A 19,274-nucleotide genomic window follows, 5' to 3' on the forward strand; every position below is an offset into this window, starting at 1 on the left:
AGCAGTCATCAAAACAATTTGGTACTGGCTAAGAAACAGAAAGGAAGATCAGTGGAATAGACTGGGGGAAAACGACCTCAGCAAGACAGTATACGATAAACCCAAAGATCCCAGCTTTTGGGACAAAAATCCACTATTCGATAAAAACTGCTGGGAAAATTGGAAGACAGTGTGGGAGAGACTAGGAATAGATCAACACCTCACACCCTACACCAAGATAAATTCAAAATGGGTCAGTGACTTAAACATAAAGAAGGAAACCATAAGTAAATTGGGTAAACACAGAATAGTATACATGTCAGACCTTTGGGAGGGGAAAGGCTTTAAAACCAAGCAAGATATAGAAAGAATCACAAAATGTAAAATAAATAATTTTGACTACATCAAACTAAAAAGCTTTTGTACAAACAAAACCAATATAACTAAAATCAGAAGGAAAACAACAAATTGGGAAAAAATCTTCATAGAAACCTCTGACAAAGGTTTAATTACTCATATTTATAATGAGCTAAATCAATTGTACAAAAAATCAAGCCATTCTCCAATTGATAAATGGGCAAGGGAAATGGATAGGCAGTTCTCAGATAAAGAAATCAAAACTATTAACAAGCACATGAAGAAGTGTTCTACATCTCTTATAATCAGAGAGATGCAAATCAAAACAACTCTGAGGTTTCACCTCACACCTAGCAGATTGGCTAACATAACAGCAAAGGAAAGTAATGAATGCTGGAGGGGATGTGGCAAAGTAGGGACATTAATTCATTGCTGGTGGAGCTGTGAACTGATCCAACCATTCTGGAGGGCAATTTGGAACTATGCCCAAAGGGCGACAAAAGAATATCTACCCTTTGACCCAGCCATAGCACTGCTGGGTCTGTACCCCAAAGAGATAATGGACACAAAGACTTGTACAAAAATATTCATAGCTGCGCTCTTTGTGGTGGCCCAAAACTGGAAAACGAGGGGATGCCCATCAATTGGGGAATGGCTGAACAAACTGTGGTATATGTTGGTGATGGAATACTATTGTGCTCAAAGGAATAATAAAGTGGCGAAGTTCCATGGAGACTGGAACAACCTCCAGGAAGTGATGCAGAGCGAGAGGAGCAGAACCAGGAGAACATTGTACACAGAGACTAATACACTGTGGTATAATCGAACGTAATGGACTTCTCCATTAGGGGCGGTGTAATGTCCCTGAACAACTTTCAGGGATCCAGGAGAAAAAAAAAACACCATTCATAAGCAAAGGATAAACTATGGGAGTGGAAACACCGAGAAAAAGCAACTGCCTGAATACAGAGGTTGAGGGGACATGACAGAGGATAGACTTTAAATGAACACTCTAATGCAAATACTAACAACAAAGCAATGGGTTCAAATCAAGAAAACATCTAATGCCCAGTGGACTTACGCGTCGGCTATGGGGGGTGGGGGGAGGAAAAGAAAATGATCTATGTCTTTAACGAATAATGCTTGGAAATGATAAAATAAAATATATTTAAAAAAAAAAAGAAAGAATTTCTTTAGAAAGTGGAGAAGAGGGGAGTAAAGCTGCAATATGATTGGGAAAAAAGACTTTTTTTTGGAAGCAGCATCTAATTTTCAAGATGTAAACTCATCATTATGTACTTCATATGAGTTCATGGGTCTAAATTGGAAAATTATATGTTTTATGTCACATGCATTTTCAATTAGAAAGGGAGCTTCAATGTCACTGTTTAAGTTATCTTTTTTTGTTTTTGTGGGATTGTAAAAGCAAATACAAATTTGATTTCTCATGTTAAATTGTACATATCTGGTGATCGCTCCCCCATTTTTATAATTGATTAGAAGAGAAAAAGTAATGAACTGGACCTATAAATTTACAGTTAATACACATTTATTAAAAATCCTCTATAGGCTCTGAACTCTGCTATGAGGCTGAGTATACAAATATTACTATGACTACTACTACTCTGACTATTACTATTGCTACTACTACTGCAACGACTACTACTACTACTACTACTACTACCACTACTACTATTACCACAACTATTACTCCTACTCCCACTACTACTACTACTACTACTACTACTACTACTACTACTACTACTACTACTACTACTATTGCTATTACTACTACTGCCACCACCACTGCCACTACCAATACAACTGCAGCTTGCTAGCCAACCTTGAAATTACATGTGTTATTTGTTATTCACAAAACATCTTTTTGTGGTAAGTTTAGTATCCTCATTTTACACATGGAGAAACTGAGGCTGAGAAAAATTTAAGTGACTAATATAGAGTCACATAGCTAGCAATTTAATGAGGCAAAATTTGGAGAAAGGTCTAACTAAATATTAGATCCATGAATAATAAACAAGCAATAATGAAAACAATGAATGTTTGTAACAACAATATCCATTTAGAAGTGGACAAATGAAACAAAGAATGGAATTTCTACACTCAAAATCCATACAATGCTAGCTCCTTCTTGTATTCATATGAGAAAGAACTGCCTGAGACAACAGAAGAACTTGAGTCAGGATCAAAGTCTTCTTTAGGTTTCTCCATTGCACTGAAATAGTTTGTGGAATCTACTCTTAGGACAGGTATGATAAAGTCCAATCCAATTAAATTTACAAATATTAAGCACCTACTTTATAGAAGGCATTACACTAAGGATGGTAGATACAAATAAGACCTATGATCTTCTTACAAAAAAAGAAACAAAAACAAAACTGGAGTTGTTCTAGAAAAGAAAATGGGATGAAATAGTATACTGACTGCCCTTAAGTATATAACTGCTTTTATTCTTGCAAGAATTCCATATTTTCGATCTCTATTGGAATGAATAGCTCTGCATGCTTCAGGCAACGTTCCTTTTCCCTTCATTTATTAAGAGCCCATTTGCATGTGGTGTATTTCTGCAGATTTATATAGAAAACTAGGCAGGAAAAATGTTCAATTTTCTTAAAAATTGATTTCCAAGGAAGGGCATAGGGTAGTATGTAACATAATAGGAAAACTGAATTTTCACAGAGTAAGCAAGGAGTAGAGACAGAAGGGTTTTTTTCAGGGTTTTTATCTAGAGCCTGAATTTTCCCTAAAAACAACCTTTAGGAGTCAGATATAATCTAAAGTTTTTAAACTAGATTTTTTTTATTAAGTATTCATTTGCCTTTCTATAATCTTCAAATTGAGGAGAAAGAAGGGAAAAAATAATGCAACAACTATGGATAGTCAAATAAGAGAAATTTACGCATTTGGTTAGTTGCCAAACAATGTGTCATTCTAAATCTTGAGTACAGGAAGTGGCTGGTATTGTTTATTATCCAAACTCTGGACAAATTATGACATATGAATATATGGAATATGATTGTACCCTAAAAATGATGAAAGAGATTGTCAACAAAGAATCTAGAAACCACAAAATTGTAGCCTAGTAAGATCTGATGAATCCCAAGTTTTAGGACTAGCTTGTAACTTGGATATCCCAAAGCTTATACTTTTTCCTTATTCCTGTGAGAATTCACCCTGAAAGGGAATCTCATGTTAGCAGTTTCAGACTGAATAATGGACCCTAAGGTTAAGACAATCCATTTCAGGTGGGGGCTAAGTCCAAGTCAAGTGACTCTTTTTGTCTCCAGTATATCACACCCTATTTCTGAGAACTGAATTTGGGACCTTCAGCTTACAAAACTGAAGCACTGCCTACTGCACTAAAGGGACACTAGGCTTGGGCTTGGCCCCCACCTGAATTGTATTGTCTTTACCTTAGGGTCCATTATTCAGTCTGAAACTGCTAACATGAGATTCTCTTTCAGGGTGGATTCTCACAGGAAAAAGTATAAGCTTTGGGATCTCCAACTTAGAAGTTAGTCCTAAAACTTGGGGTTCATCAGATCTTACTAGGCTACAATTTTGTGGTTTCTAGATTCTTTGTCGACAGGATGATTTCAGAGAAACCTGAGTTGCATAGTCAACAGTTTGTTCACTTTTAGTCCTTCTATATTACCTACCCTCATTTTTCCCTGAAGCTTCAGTTTACTCTGTCAACATGGAATCTAGGAATGCCAAACTTGTTACCTAGTGAGATCTGATGAACCCTAATTTTCAGGACTAGCTTGTATGTTGGAGACCCCAAAGCTTGTATTTGTTCCCTGTTCCCATGGGAATCTACCCTGAAGGGAATCCCAGACTAGCAATTTCAGACTGAGTGGGGGACCCTCAGGGAAATGACAGTCCTGTTTGGGTGAGATAAGCATATGCTAAGGACCCTCTTTGTTTTAGTCTCCCCTATTGTATCAGAGACCCTTTCCCAAGAAGATCCACACCTAAGCAGGAACCATCCTTTAGTATCCATTGTAAGCAGCCCTTTCTCTTACACTCTAGCATCTAGCTATGATTCCTTTCCCAAGCTTGATTGTATCCTGTCAGTGTAGTTTGAACACTCCCATTTCCTTGTAGTTATAGTGATGTCAATCATCTTTTCCTGCCCCTGGATTTCCCAAATGGTATATAGGTTCCCCAAATTCTTTTGTTCCTCAGAGTCCATCCTGAGTGGGTGGCAATCCTAGGGGTCAGTGACCAGGGCATCCAAACTCAGTGTAGTCTTGGGAAGCAGCTCTGTTGTTGCACTTAGTAGCACTAACCCTTTTTCCCCTTGATTAAAGAGTGATTTTAACTATTTAATAGTTCTGCGTTTTCTCTATTTGACAACTCCATCTTTCAAAACAATATGCAAAGACATCAACTAGAAATTTTATATTCTATTATACATATATAAATTATATATTCTGCCTTTCCAAATTTTTTTCATGAACAGAAGTAGTATCTATACCTTCTAATTGAATAATTAGTAGTAGTAGTAGTCTCTGAGTAACTGAGGATGACGATTGTCTTTGTGCGCTTTCATCTGTGATGTAGATGAGCGTGCACAAAAACACTTGTGCATGAAGGAGATTTAAGTGGAAAAGTCGATGCACAGAGACAGTCCCATGTATTGGAAACCTGGGTCCATTGGAATGAAAAGTCATTACACCTGGAGATTCCTCAGCTGCATTACATGGCCTTGTTGTCTTTTGTGCTCCAACATACCCCCTAAACACTCCACAGTGCTTTGCTGCTTCGCCATCTCAGCCGTTGAAACTTCTTATTGGATTCTTCCGTCTGTTCAGCCGAAGCAGTCTTCACATGCTGAGTGAGCAAAGCCCTAGTTCACCAGGGGTCGAGGACCCTATGGCTACCCTCAGAAGGTTTAGCCAGCCTGTTGAAGCCATTGCCCGGGGTGTGGCCGCTGCTGCATGCTAGCAGCTACTGGGAGACACAAGTGAGAGCTGGGTGTCAGGTGGGAGTCAGAGGTTTGTTATAATTAAAATGGTTGAAGGCCATAAACTGTAGTGAGTTAAAATAGTGGAAGATATAAATTGTGATAGATATAAAGAGTGGATGAGTAAATTGTGACCGCAGAAAATATGTTTTCACTACAGTGTCTTGTTTTTAAATCAATATATAAGGTGGTCACCAGGGAAATATTCCCAATTATGAAATATACCCAAGTCAACTGGGTTTTATAGAGATTTTAATTAATACAATGAGGAATTAAAGAAAGAGAGAAAGAGGGAAAAAGAGGGAATAATGAGAAAGGGATAAGCCAGCCCTGGACAGTCCTGGCCAACCCAGGCCTAAGCCCTAAGAGAAAAGATCAATCAATCCTTAATCACTCACCACAAGATCTGTCCAAGCAAGGAATCTAGTGACACCAGGCCAGCTCCATCTCAGCTGACTTCATCAGCTCAATCTACAATCTGAAATGTCCCCGAGAGAGTCTCGAGAGAGACCCTTCGAGGCAGCCTTTCCCAGCTGACTGTTTTTCAGAGAGAGCTTTTTGTCTCCTTTTAAAGGGCATTTTCTCCTTTGTCACCTCCCCTAAGTTCTTACATCTACCAATCACAGTAGATATTTTTCAAAGGACAGACCATTCTTAGTTCACACCTTCTTAGGTGTGAACTGTTGAGTAATTCACACCAGGAAATCTCTGAGTAAGTTTTTCAGCTCTTTGTTCCTTGTAAATTCACAAGTTGCCTGACCTTTATAGGTACTTAGCACCCCTTTGTATTAGTTCGAAAAATAGGCATGGCTTAAGTATGAGTTTAAGTACTTTTCATTGTTCAGCAAGGAGTTTTCTCCCCTAAAGCAGGCTTAAGTATGGGTGGAGTAGAGGTCTTCACATTTTTTTATCTAAGTAGAGTTCACTGCCCAAATGGAGAATGGTCTTAATCCAATCTTATGAAGTAGGGTCTGGGAATTTTTAAGGTTCACAGGTTGGAGAGCTTTCCTAGAAGGGCATGACAAGCCCTCCATACCAGAGATACTACTCCTCCCTGAGCACCCCATATGCCCCAATTGAATAATTAGTACTTTACTAAAATACTAGTAAATTAGTACTTTGAAAAATACTAGTGAAGTAAAAATTACTTTACATTAGGAAATTTGTTGGATCTCAACCTTATTCTATTTCTTAACTCCTAAAATACATCATGAACTTGTTAAAGGCTGGAACCTAACCTCAAAAGGCTCTTATTCCATTTTGCTCCATAATATTGATATTAAACCAGTGATAGTTGTTCCATGACAAGATAGGCCAACCTAAAGATGGAGAGAGAGGGAGATAGAAGAAGCAGAGTAGAAGATGAAGGAAAGAAGATTTGCTATTTTCAATTCTTTGATTCCCCAAACTAAATGACTTAGCATTCATTGATCTCACTCTCCTAAATTTTCAATTCTTTCAGAAATAAAATACCTTAATTTCCTTTGCATTACCTTGAGCATATCACTCATGAAAATTATAACTTATAAAGACCTAATTGATTTCTAGACATATTAATATTTATAAGATGAGATTTTAGCAGATTTAAAAAAAGATCATAAAACTTTACTAAGTAAACAAAAATTAATCATTTGTTACATGACGCTAACATAAAATGTTATTTTATAGAACTATCAAAGCATAATCAAGGAATATTTTATTGAAATAAGAATGCAAATTTAAATTTAGATTTTTCTACAAGAAAAATTAGTAAATGCACATATTGCTTTCTATCTTAGAAAGCAATCAGATTTTATGAATAGAGGATTTTAGAGACTATGAATGTAACAAATGAGAGCATATCATGCATCTATGATATCACACATTGTAAATCATGAAATTTTAAACTCAGTGAATTTATATGCATGGGATTTCTCAATGATAGAAGGTTTTCCTTCATTAGCTTCTAGTCTGTTTTGCAGCCTTACTTTAAAAAAAGGAACTGGGGAAAGTTTGTGACTACAGATAAATTAATCAATGAACAGCAACTAATTAAGTATCTAATATCTGTCAGACAGTAACTATTTGCTAGGGATCTGAATAACAAAATGAAATATTCTTTAACTTCAAGGCATTTACAGGGAGATATAGTAAAGTACCCTCACTATTAAGTAAATATATATATAAATGCAAATGCATGAAATATATAAAATATAAATATATATAAACTATATGTAACTATATATAAACTACATATGAATATATTAAAAACCCAGAAATGTCAAGGGGTTACTAACAAATGTAGGAGGAAAACAAAAAAGGCAACTAGAAAATGGTAACATTTACCTGAAATTTGGATATTTTAAGGAAACCACAGGTTCCGAGAGAGGGAAAAATGAAAAGAGAATAATAACATTAGTAAGGAGAAGATAAGCTGTCCAAAGACAAGGAGGTAGGAGATGATATTTTATTTAGAAGGAACAGTAAATAGAACCAATTATTTAGTACTGCTCTGTGGAAGTAATATGCTAATCCACTAGGAAGCTAGTCTAGAGGCAAATTTTGAAGGGAGTTAAATGTCAAATAAAAAAAAAAAGTTTACATTTTGTCAAGAGAACTTGAATCTTCTGGAACAATGGAGTAATATGGTCACATATGTTTTTGTAATATCAATATAACAGCTGTTTCGGGAATGGATAGGATGGAAGAAGGATTGTAAACAGAGAGACCAAATGGCAGGCTATTTAAATAGACACTTAGAGGCAGTGAGGTCATGCAGTGGAGAGAGTTCTGGGCTGGGATCATGAAGACTCGAATTTACATCCCATCTCAGACATTTTCAAACCATCTGTTTTCTTGCTTATTTGTGTCTTTCCAATTGCAGTTCTGTTGGGTTTAAAGTCCGAGAAACAGGATAGTCCCTTGCATCCCACTACTCTTTCCAGATTAGTTTTCTGTGCTGTCTACTTTGACCAGATTATAAACTCCTTTAGCACAGAGACTGACTCTTTTTCTTATTTGTATTGCTGGCATCTAGAATATAACAGGAAGTTAATGAATGTTAAATTAATTGAATTGAGTTTGTCTTCACAACTACTGTTTCCTTCTGTTTCCTTAATTGTAAAATGGGGATGGTGCTGGAACCTTCTTTTTAAGATTGTTATGAGGATAAAATGAGATCTTTGTAAAGTGATCAGTACAGTGCCTGGCAACATGATCAGTGATATATAAACTCATCACCATTATCAACACTATTATTATTATTGCTATCATTGTCCATGCAAAATTTGATGAGGGCCTGAATGAGGGGAATTATGGTGTAAGAAGAGAAGAGAATAGAGACTAATGATGTTGAGGAGTTGAAATAGGCAAAATGAGATAGCTGACTGAATATTGAGTAGGAAGAGTATAGATGAGAGTGAAGAGTTCAAAGTGACTTCATGATTTTAACTTTCAGTGAATGGCAAGATGACAGTTACCTTGCTGGAAAGACAGAAATGAGGAGGAGCAGGAATTGTTGGAGGAAAATTATGCAATTTGTTTTATATTTGTTGAACTTGAGATACTCATGGGACATCCAACTGGAACTATTCATATCACTTTTTTGAGTAATGGGCAACTAAATCAGTGTTTAATATCTGGTTGATCAAAATGGCACTGAACTCTATAGTTGTCAATTATATCATGAATATAACAGTATATTTTCTTTATACACAATGCTAAAAACACAGAAATTAAAATGCTCTGAATGTTGATTCTCTCTCTCTTTTCCCCATTCTCTTTTTTTGTCTTTCCTTCATATATATACACACATTCAATTTTACTTTGGTGGATCCATTAGATGAATGAGTTGATGTAGGTCTTTATTCCATAATATATGATCTTTACTTCATATTACTGTTTTCACTTACTCTTTGAACTTACCAAGTGATCATAAAAACACACATCTATCCAAATTATGTTCTTCATAATTTTTGTTTACTTGGAGATACTCTGAATATCAATATATTCCATTGCAGATACATAAATAGATATTCTTTTCTTAATCTGTAAAATGATACTCTTTCTGGTACATCTTCATAAGTTTCTGGATTTAAATTTTCTTTCTAGTTGTTATACATTTCAAAAGAGTTCATGGTATAGGAAAGCCCATGGTTCACCATTTGTTGCTTGATCTAAAAAACTTGTATTGGGAATACACATTTTCATCACTTCTGCCTTCTGGTTTCCTTCCATCAAGTCTCTTTCAATTCTCAACTCAAATACCAATGTATAAGAAGTTTTTTCCCTTTCTTCCATTATCAGTGTCCTCCTCTGAGATCACCCATTATTTTTACTGAATGCATACCTTGTTTGTACATAGTTACTTGACTATCATTGTCTACATTAGAGTATGATCTTCTTGATGACTACTACCATGATTTTGGCTTCTTTGTGTTTCTTATTCTTGATAATATCATATATATTAGTTTATATCTACTTACTTTGATGATGTACATGAAAGGGAAAAGACAAAAGAAACTTTTTTTAAAGTTAATAGTGATTTACTACTGACTCAATAAATTAATGAGCACTTAACAAGATTGCCAAATATTATTTTGGACTCTTGGTGTACATAAACTAAAATGGGAGTCTAGTATTTGTTATTCTAGGTAAGGAGACTATGTGACTCCTTCATATGTATACATATACATACTACTGAAGTAAATATTAAAGAGAAAGAGAGAGAGAAGAAAGTGAAAGAGAGACAGATGGAGAGAGATAGACAGATAAATAGATGGATAGATGGATGGATGGATGGATAGATAGACAGATAGATAGAGGTAGATAACAGACATACAGACAAATTGACAGATGACAGATAGACAGACTGACAGATTAATAGACTGAGAGATCAATAGATGGATAAATTAGAGAAAAATATAGATATAGTTATTTAGATTGAGATATCTATAGATATCTTCATTTATAAAAACATCTATCTTTAAATGTCTCTATAGGTATGTGTAGATATCTATTTTATATCTACACATCCTTAGATATAAACATAGATATATTATACAGCATGAGCATTGTAATATTGTCTTCACATATATAATGTATACACACATGCATATATATACTTATTTATTCATTTATAAATCCATCTGCAGAGATAGAGATGTGTATACATATGTTGTTTGCCATTTGGGGAACAATGATACCACAGACTGACATCTTGACTTGGACATTAATTGGGTTTCAGAGAGACATAATAGAACAAAGTTTTTATTCTAATTATCTCTTCCAGACTCATTGAAGTCCACTGACAACAATCAGGATGACAAGCAATGGCTCTGGATGCAGTGGGCAAACTTGACTTTTTCCATGTCTGATGAAGTTCTAAGTACCCCTTTAGAGTTAGCTTTAGTTGCCTCCATGACTGTTGGAACAAATGGTTCTCATCTACTCATTCTGCCAAAGGAAGTCGTCACATGCTTGGAGTGGAAACTCTCCCCCCCACTCATTGATTGGTTTGTTGCCCATTGTTTACCTACCTGGTTTAGTCTATCTACTAAGATGGTTTAATGGAAGGTGGCCACTGTGCATGCTACAGCTTCTTGGAGACCTAGAAGAGAGTTGATTGTCAAATGGACACCCCCACACCAGAAGTCCTCCTTGAATACCCATATACCCCATACTTATATATAAATATTCATATTTACATATATATAATGTATAATGGGGTGTATGGGGTGCTCAGGGAGGGGTAATATCACTGGTATGGAGGGCTTGTCGTGCCCTTCCAAGGCAGCTCTCCAGCCACTGACCCTCAACTGACACCCAGCTCTCACTTGTGGCTCCCAGTAGCTGCTAGCATGCAGCAGTGGCCACACCCCAGGCAACGGCTTGGACAGGCCGGCTAAACCTTGTGAGGGTAGCCATCGGGTCGACATCAACCCCTGGTGAACTAGGGCTTTGCTTACCCAGCATGTGAAGACTGTTTCTGCGGAACAGGCGGAAGAAACCCACAAGAAGGTTCAATGGCTGAGATGGCGATGCAGGAAGGCACTGTGGAGTGCTTAAGGCATGTTGGAGCACAAAAGACAACACGGCCATCCAATGCAGCTGAGGAAGTCTCCAGGTGTAATGACTTTTAGTGCCAATGGACCGAGGCTTCCAACACCGAGAGAGGGGACTGTCTCTGTGCATCGACTTTTCCACTTAAATCTTCATGTACAGGTGTCTTTGTGCACAAAAACGCACAAAGACAATCATCATCCTCAGTTCGAGAGACAACCAAGATAATGTATAATATATAAACATATAATATACATATTCAAACATATTTAAAATGGGCATATATTCACACACATGTACAAATGTGTATCTATTCATATGTGTGTGCATTCATATACATATTCACACATAAGTTAATTGATGTAGGCAGCATTTGGAGCTGGGATAAGGAAAGATCACATATTGGATGTGAAATTTTAACTGAAGTTTCAAGATATTTAAGTAATCTAAGAAATAAAAGGAAGGAGGGCTTGGATTCCAGATGAAATTCAGCAAAAAGGCATAGAACAAAAATATTCCATGCTTCAAAGATAGTTCCATGGTAGCATACACATAAGACTGAACTATGTTTATTTAGTTTTTAGAATCTTGGTAGCTTTATTTTTTTAATGCTTATTATATATCCAATGAATTTAGAGTACTGAAATAAGATAATATTTTGTTATAGGAACTGTCTCTTGGCCTCATCTTAATTTGTCCATGTGGGTATTCCATGAGTCAGAAACCCAGAACCACTAATCTCAGTTATTGTGTAACATTAAGATGGCTTCCTGCAAATAAAATGGAAGGGTTATTTTATTTCTGTATTCAATTTTACATGGCTGCTTAGTCACAACTAAAGTATATTTAGGATTAGTTATAGAAAAATTTAGAGGGTGCAACTATTTCAGAAACTAAATATATAATAACCCAGAAAGATCTTTTGGAAAAACATTGAAGAAAGTGATATTTAGATCAGATCTTTTAGCACCTATATTGTTGTCCTATTATGCACAAGATTATTTTTCCTTTTTAGCGTGACTTTACTAATGGCTTGTAGATATGAGGAGGAAAAAATGGAATACCAGTACATAAACAAGATATTATAGTTCATAGTTTTAGACTAAATTAAATTCCTTTTTTGGAATTTAATAAATTTCTTGGGTGATTTTGGAAATAATAGTCATTCTTCATTAATGTTAGGCCGGAAAAGTTTTGTTTGTGCTGGAAACAAAATCAAAGGAGATCCTTTTTTTCAAATACTTTTGAAGCAAAGTAAACTGTTTGGGTCTGCATGGCATTCATCCATAGCTACTTTACTATTTGATTTTAAAAATGACATCTCCACTTCGGATAAGATTCTTGCTTTCATATGGTTCCCTGACAATGGAAAAACTTAGGTGTTAATCAAAAGTAAGGGAATCTCTATTTCTCCAATTAGTTTCAAGGAGCCTTCAGAAATATTACCAGAAATTAAAGAAGCAGAATAGAAAGTCAGAGCATGTTTGATTTTGCATCTGACACTTTCAACCTGCACATCCTTGGACAAATCTTTTCATATCTCTGGGGTTGTTTCCTCTTCTAAAGATGAGAGGTTTTGGCTATCTGGCTTATAACATCCCTTCATGTTTGAGATTTATAATCCTATGAACATTAATATCTACATACACTCACAGAAGTATGAACATACAAGAGACTTTAATTTGATGTCTGGTTGCAATATTTGAAAAGACAACAAAATAGAAATTTGCCATAATCTCCCCTTAATCTGTATTCTCTCATCATCTTTCTACACCTGTCTGACCCTCTTTGTCTCTCTGTTCTTCATTAAATGATGCACCTACACACACACACTAATATGTTTATGTATGTATCACACAAACACATATGCAGACTCACATCTGTATAGGCATATGTGTATGTCCTCAAAATTTGATACACTATTAGATATAGATTTTACAATTTAGAGATGAACGTAGCCTGATGTAGTAGAAAAACTGAATTTGGAGCCAAGAATGATCTGGTTTTTATTTATGTCTCAGTCACTTACTAGCTATAACTATGAGCAAGTCCCATTACTTTAGTAAGTCTTTCTCATCTATTAAATGAAGTTAATAACAACATTTCTCATAGAGTTATTGAGAGGATCAAATGAAATAATGAATGTAAAATTACATCATAAACCTTAAAGCACAATTAAAATGACAAATGTAATGATTGATTAATTGATTTAAAAACAGACATGATTTGGTTTGGAATTTCCATCTACCAAGGCTAGTCATCTACACATTTCTAACATAACTCTAGAGAATTGATAGGCACCTAGAAATTATATAAACACAGAGGTAGTATATTTTAGGGAAAGGATTGTATGTACAACAATATTTATAGTACCTCTTTTTGTGGTGGCAAATAACTAGAAACCAAAGGGCTGTCCATCAATTGGGGAATGGCTGTACAGGTGGAGGTATATTATTGTAACAGAATACTATTGTGCCATAAGAAATGACAAATAAAAGATCATAAAAATATACATGTAGAAAGACTTATATGAAGTGATGCAAAGTGAAGTGAGCAGAACCCGGAGAATGCTGTATGCAGTAAAGGCAATAAAGTATAATGATGAACTGTTATTTACTTAACTGTTATAAGCAACACTAAGATCTGTGACAACTCCAGGAGACTCATGATAAAAAAGGCTATCTACCACCACAGAAGGAAGTAATGGAGTATTTTGGAGATTAAAGCATAACATTCTTCTCTTTATTTTCTCCATGATTTTTTCTCTAGTGTAAATGATACATGTCTTCCTTTAAAACATGACAAACATGGAAATATATATTATATGATATTACATATACAATCTACATTATAATGTCTGCCATCTTGGGGAGGGGAGAGAGGTAGAAGAGAAAGTGGAACATAATTTGCAAAATTTCAGAAAACAATGGTAAATTAAATCGACTTGTAATCTTGAAAACAAAATAATGAGGCTGAATTCTTCCTAATCCTTGAGCTAGTCTCCTGTCAACCAAAGTATATTGTCTTTTTTAAAATGTATTTTATTTTTTTGACATGTAGATATAATGGTAATAATTGTTTTTGTATATTTTGCAGTACATGTTCTCTCTCCCTTCCTTCCTCACCCTCCATCCCCAGGCTGGCAGGTAACATGATATAGGTTATACATGTGCTGTCATACTATGCATATTTCCATGTTCAACATGTGTGAAATAATACATTTATCACTGACTCAAAGAAAAACAAATTAATGAAGGAAATAAAGTGAAATATGGCATTATGTTGTTTTTAATTATTTTCAACATTTTAATTGTAGATACTGTCATCAATCTGATAGTCTGAAATCTTTAGATGCTATGTGATATTATATAGTAAGAACAAGAAGATTGGTGTGAACTATGTCCAATATATTCAGAAGAAGGTAAAAACCTCTCTTCTGACCTACTCATGCCAAGACCAACTGGAAAAAAAGTAGTTTTTTTCTCTTCTTGTGATTTCTTCATATAAGAAATTACCAAGGGTAGTGGATTTGACCTTTCCCTTGACTTTTAACCTCTTCGCTTTACAATATTTCATTAGAAAGTATGAGAACCCTCCAAATACCATTGCGCTATTTTAAAAATGATTTGGATCGATTGTGGTACAGACAGAGTTTAAATCACTCTCAACTCATTTTAACTCTGGCTAGTGGAAAGAGAGACTACATTTTAGCTATATAGTATTGGTGTAGATCTAACGCTTTCAAATTCCATAGTGAAATATCATTTTGGAAATCAGAATGCCCCTAAAATACAATCACCTTTCGTTTTCATTATACATGTAATTCATGGCAAGTTATTGCCTCAGTCTTAGCCCTTTTAGAAATGTATGAATCAGCAGGGTATTTTTGGCTCTGAAGGCCAATGGGCTCAAGGTGCCATCAGTTTGCAGACGATACTAGGCCAAAGCACAACATTTAAATTTAATTGAATCTGAGCAAAGTTTATTGCTTTTTCAGTGCCTGGCCAACAGAGGGGCAGGGATGAAAGAACCAATAATATCAGCAGCATTCACAAAGGAAGCACTAGTGATGATGAATAGTCACCGTGCCCTTTGGATTTCTTCAGGAAGAGAAGAAGAGTCTAAGAGGAAGAGGAGGGAAAAGGCATTTTCTATTAATGGCTTCATGTTTCATTACCTTGGTGATCAGTACTGAATAGCCTTCTAATCTGAAAGCTAAAAGTCTCTAAAAATCATAGCAAAATAGAGACTATCCATTTTACCCCAACTCGAATTAAATAATCATTCAGCAATAGATAAGGCTAGAATAGAAATACATTGGAGTAGGAAATTAAAGGAATTGGTCCTTGAAGGTCATTGAAACTAAGAGAGTTTAGAAAGAAATGTTAAATCTGGCTACAACTTGGAACGGTGGTTTGATTTTACTGACTTTGCAAAGCTCACCTCATTTTATAAACAGAACTTTCTGTTTTAACGGGTTATTAATATTTCCAATGCTGTTTTAGTTAGGGACCAAACTGATGAGAGCTTGTTGTAATGCGGATCCTCTGAAGTTAACTCTGTCACAGGAGGCTACCGTACCCGAAAGAAGCTATTTTGATCCAAGTTTCCCAATTTTCTGGTACTTGTGGAACTTGATTGTTATACAACTCGAAAGTTTCTTTCCCTCTTCCATTCCTCCCATAAGAAGCCTTTCCAGTGGATATGTTGAAAAGGAAATGAACTGAAGATCTCAACAAATTCAAGATAGGATGGATAAAAGCAGAGAGCATGGTTTGTATTATGGAACAAAACACTATAAATTTCATTCATGTGTATTATCTGAAAAGGCAATTTTGTAAGCTGTAAAAATCAGGCTCCAAGTGCTAAAATATAACTTTGTAAGAGGATGCTCCTAGGAACTAGTTTCTCTTTCTCTATCCTTGGTTCACTCCATAATGCCATTCTTCATATCCTACAATTCTATTTTTACTTCAAGGGTCCAAGAGTGATCATTTTTCCCGAAAAGTCCTTCATCTACTATGTCACACATTGCCACTATGGCTCACCCATCTGCTAAAAATCTTATTATTTGCTTTAGAAGGTCCTCAATTGTAAATAGTGCAAGGATAAAAATAAAATTTCATATTTGAATGTATAATTTTCTGAAAGGATTGTCTCTTCTTCTTGTACAGATATCTCAACATGTTATGCTTCCACACAAAATAATTTCACTTAATATCTTAATATCCACAGATAAAAAAATCTTAATATCTTAATATCCACAAATAAAAATACCCAACTCAAAATAGATACTCAAAGATCTTTAGTTATCCAGACTTTCTTCATCTCCTATTTATCACCAACCTATTTATCACTATTATCACCAACACCTCTATTCTTTAGTTAAACAGGCATATATTCTCTACTGCTATCATATATTATAATTATAGCTACTCTGCTTTTGCTTATATCCTTGTATATGTGGACTATATTCTTCTCAATTGTGTATTCAGAATTTAAAGCTGTATTGGAATACCACTGCCTCCATGGAATCTTTCTTTATGTGACCTCACTTAGCAGTCTGCTAGGAATTTTTTCTAATGTGCTTATCCTACATTATTTTCTATCCATTTTATATGTGAACAAAATTTACTTTCAAATTTCTCATTGATGTTTCATGTGGAAAATGGGCACAGAGAATGAGATAAGGAATTATATTTAAAATCGTAGATCTCATTTGTAAATGGAGATAATAGTAATTACCTCACAGGGTTGTTGAGAGTATCAAATGAGATAATATTTGTAAAGTACTTAGCACAGTACTTGGTACATAATAAATGATATATAAATGTAAGCTATTATTATCTATTGTTAGTTCAGAATGAAACAAAACAATATTGATTATGTATTGAAAATTTTTATGATTACCCATCATTGTGTTCACTCAGAAAAATTCAAAAGATCACAACTTTAGGGGTAAAAGGGTGCTTCATTGTCATATAAATCTTTGCTTTGTGTAATTATTATAATTGTTGAATGCAATTCCTGGATTTTGACTGACTCCCCTCTCCCCCCCCCCATTTTATAGAAAAAGAAATTGAGGCCCAAATAAATCAACTGACATAAATAAAAGATACTTGGTAGTAAGTGTAAGAGTTGGCATTTGAACTCATGCTGTCCTAAAAGACATCTATATATCACACTGGATTAAGATCTAGGCCTGAATCAAAAAGATCTGGGCTCAAATCCAGTCTTATTTACTTACTAGTTAGGTTACATTGGGATTCTATCTGCTTTAGCATCTCATCTTCCTCTTCTATAAAATGACGATAATAGAACCACCTCCCAGGATTATTGTGAAGATCAAATTGCATATATTTGCTTCATAGCAAACATTTAATAAATGCATATTTCTTTTGCTGAGGCATTTGGAAAACACTAGACTTGATCAGATCTGATGGCATCACCCACAAAAAAGGAAATTGGTTATAGTGTACCAAAGAGAAGATACTAGCTCATTAATTCATTACCTATTGGTACTAAAAACATAAGACTAATAGTAGAGAGGAAATACACTGTAGTCAGTTGATATAGGTTCAAGTCTTACCTTTGATGTTTTCTACAGGTTTGATATTGGGAAGTTGCTTAAACTCCATGGAACCTGAATACTTTTTTTCATAATAAAAATGAAAGGGTGGAACTAGCTCACCCCCCTCAGATTATTCTAGCTTTCAGTCTATAATACTATAAATGTAAATGCCTAACAAGAAGAAAACAATAAAAAAATCTGAGAAAAATTCAGTTTTAAGGAGACAATTTTAGAAGGACAAGTCCTATCTACAAAGCAGGAGGCACCTTCTCTAAGATCTCCAGGAATGACTAACATACTTGACAAAATGAACTGTTTGATTTTTGAGTATGACAATAGACCATTAACTGCAGAGTCAGCTACGAAATCTTCAGCCCCTGTAAGTAGGCAGAGGCCTAAACCTTCTCTACCTTAAGGTAACTCCTGAAAATATAAGGGTTAAAATTAAAGGTTTGACTAAAATATATGATTCCAAGTATTATTGCTTAAAGTCAAAGTGACCTTTAATAGATTTTATTCACAAAAGAGGTGGAAAGAGTGAAAGCAGAGAAATACAAAAAGGTGGAAAACACCTACTCAGGCAGGACTTGTTGACCTTCAACCAGAATTAAGAGATAGAAGAGAATGACTCACAAGATAAATCCCAAGGTATCCATTTGCCTCTTGCTCCTTTATCCAATATGAACAATGAAGAGGTAGTTAAAAAGATCCCAAAGATCAACTGAAGGGGATGCCTTCCATTATTTCCCCTTTAAACAATATGGATAATGAAGAGTCAGGTGAAAATGCCTTCCAAGATGAATTCCACAGGATCCATTCCACTGTTTCCCTTTAGGTAACCATGAACTAGGAAAAGTTGGAAATATTTCCAATGACCCAATAGCACTTATCCCACAGACTATACCAACACTTTCTCTAAAGACTTTCTACCCCCCCAACATCCTATATTCAGAACCAATAGACATTTGAACACTCTTCTCCAAATTCATGCTTCTGTGTATATGTTCCTTTCCCTATCCATATGGACTCCTACAATTCTTTCTATCACCTCCATTTTCCCCAACCATTGTACCCAAGTATGAAAGAGACCTTCAAATAAAGACCTCAGTTTTCTCCAAAATACACAAGACATTCATTCACCTTATCTACTTTGACCAGGATTTATTTATTGGAAGCTATGACTGGATTTCTAGACTCATGCTTTCATATCCTTGTTTTACCTCTCTTGTTCTTGGCTGTTGGATTTGTCAAAACAAACAAAGATGTTCTAAGAGAGAAAGAAGGTGAAGAAGGTGAAGAAGAAGAAGAACAACAACAACAACAAAAACAACAACAACAACA

Source organism: Monodelphis domestica, chromosome 2, assembly GCF_027887165.1.
Source record: "Monodelphis domestica isolate mMonDom1 chromosome 2, mMonDom1.pri, whole genome shotgun sequence".
NCBI classification, from domain to species: domain Eukaryota; kingdom Metazoa; phylum Chordata; class Mammalia; order Didelphimorphia; family Didelphidae; genus Monodelphis; species Monodelphis domestica.